At 38.1% G+C, this 2579-nt stretch overlaps 1 pseudogene; it reads left to right on the top strand.

The window, feature by feature from the left end:
- Nucleotides 1-236: 236 nt before the first annotated feature.
- Nucleotides 237-2375, top strand: LOC148041101 (peroxidase P7-like; annotated as a pseudogene).
- Nucleotides 2376-2579: the final 204 nt, after the last annotated feature.

The following is a 2579-nucleotide window of genomic DNA, read 5'->3' as shown; positions in this document are numbered from 1 at the left end:
CTTCGCGGAGACTCAATCAAGAATCGACGCGAGAGAGAGAGAGAGAGAGAGAGAGAGATCATCGCAGGTTCTCGCCCATTATAAATTAGGGGCTCTGAGAAGAGGTATTAGTGCACAGGAAACGAATCTAGGCTCCGTATTATTAAAGCAGCTGCTTGACGGCAGTCTCTCCTACACTATATCAGATTTAGGGTTAGGTAGTCCGCCGCCCGCCGCGCCCCCACACCCCCAATAGCATGGTGTTATATCGGAGAGATGGTCGGCTCGTACGTGCGCCATTACTGATGCTGCTAATCATCAACGTGAATGTGCTTCTGATGATGGTGGTCTCAATCATTTGCGGATATTCAGTGGAGGCCAGCAGACAAGCTGATATAAATATTCATGTCGATCAATACAAAGAACGAAGTAGTGATCTTCATTTGAAGCCTGCCCCTCCGGGCCTCTCTTACGAGTTCTACAAGGACTCTTGCCCGAGCGCTTACACTATCGTGGAGGAGCAGGTGAAGGCCGTCATCCGTCAGAACCCCAGCGAAGCTGCCGGCATCCTCCGCATCTTCTTCCACGACTGCTTCGTCCAAGTACTGCCTACCTGCTCACTCCTCCTCGTCCTTCTCATTCCTATCTATCTATTATCATGCAAGCTTCTTTAACCGTTTGCACGAAGCACTTTAGCACTAATCAAAATCTTTCATACATTGCCCATGATGTAGGGTTGTGATGCTTCCATCCTGCTTGATTCACCTATCACAGAACAAATTGCTACTCCGAACAATGGATCGCTACGAATGTCATTATTAAATATACTTGATGAAATCAAGGAGGCAATAGAGCTTTCATGTCCTGGGATTGTTTCATGTGCTGACGTTATTTCCTTATCAACTGCAGCTGCAATTCATTTGGTAGGCAACAAAATTGTTCTAAAATGACATTTCAAATAAATTATTGACTTAAGTCTCAAGAGTAGTAGCTACACTCTTTCATTCTAGATATCTCCAACGTGTGATACATGCATTCTAGCACATTATGTGGACAAGCTTAAGGTATACATTAGGTTAAAAACAAAACAGAATAATGGATTTTGTGGGATGAATAACAAGTCTTGTTGCTAGAAAACTTGAAGATGTTCTAGTTCTTCAACTAAAGGAAATCACAACTATTTCTATTTCAGTAGCTACTACAATTGATTGTTTGAGACTAAATTGAGCAGGTTGGTGGTCCCAAAGTCACCTTTGCTACTGGTCGACGTGATAGCAATTCTGCTGCATCCAATCAAACAGTGGTTGCAAACATTCCACCTCCAACTTTAAACATCTCAACTTTGAAGCAAAACTTCCAAAATCATAGCTTGGATGTTGTAGACCTTGTTGCATTATCAGGTACATTTTGTGGCATTTGCATAGTTTCTAGAATTAGAAATCATTATTTGTAAGTTTAAATTGTTGAAAATATAAGTGAGACAATTTTTTCAGCATTGGAAGAAATTTTATCGAAGGATTTGTATGTCATGAGTGTTCATTTTGTTTTCTTGGTAAGCTTATTTAAATATACTATTCTATGCATGCATAGATAAAGAAGCTTGTTGGATTGTGTTCTTTTTCGCATGAATGGAACTAATAACCATTTGTTTCTCACATGAATGAAATTAATTGTTTTTTTTCATTACTTTTAAGGCTTTTTCTATTCTAATGAATAGGTATCCTAAGTCATGGAATCATTTATGATACTATATACTTTACATGGAAAGCACAACTCCTCAGATTCTTTTTAACTATATATTGTTTTCATCTTCTCAAAGTATATTTATAGCACTTTTTTTCTTCTTCAATAATGTTGTTTCAAACTAGTACTAAATGTGACTTTACAAACATGTAAGAAATAATCACATTACGCTACATGATTTATTTTCTTTTTTCCAAGCACATTTGTCCTTTGATTGACTTCCACTAACAAGTTGAATATGACAACAACAGGAGGACATACTATTGGACAAGCCCATTGTCGATTCATAGACTCCCAAATCTCCCCCACTATTTCAACTGATCTTAATCTAGAATTTGCAAATCATTTATCTCGTATTTGCCTTCCAGAAAATGACTCTACTAGGGCAGAGTTTACAGTTCAGCTTGACCTCATCACCAAGGACATCTTTGACAATAGTTACTTTAAGAACGTGTTGGCTAAAACATCTACATTTCACACTGATGCCGCTCTTTCGAATGCTACTGACACAAAGGAATTAGTGGAGGAATATGCAAAAGATCAAAGAAAATTCTTTCAACAATTTAAAATGTCCATGGTGAAGATGAGTGAGTTAGGTGTGCTTACTGGTAACAATGGGGTTAATAAGGAAGAAGTGCTCTCTACCAAATTAAAAGCATGTGTAAAGCCAAGTATCGTCTGTAGGATTGGAGTCTCTAAACTTTATTCTCCACTATGTGCACTCTATGATCCAATAAGAGATTTTGTGAATATCCCATCCTTTTGTGGTCTAATTTCAATACTATGAATGTTCATTCCAAATGTTTCAGCATGGATTGCAACACTTTCATTTCTACCATAATATGATTATGAAGACT

This window comes from Lygodium microphyllum, chromosome 1 (genome assembly GCF_053477565.2).
Source record: "Lygodium microphyllum isolate KBCC chromosome 1, Lygodium_microphyllum_v1.1.10, whole genome shotgun sequence".
Classification (NCBI taxonomy): domain Eukaryota; kingdom Viridiplantae; phylum Streptophyta; class Polypodiopsida; order Schizaeales; family Lygodiaceae; genus Lygodium; species Lygodium microphyllum.
The sequence above is the reverse complement of the archived record's forward strand: the minus strand, read 5'-3'. Positions and strand labels throughout refer to the sequence as shown.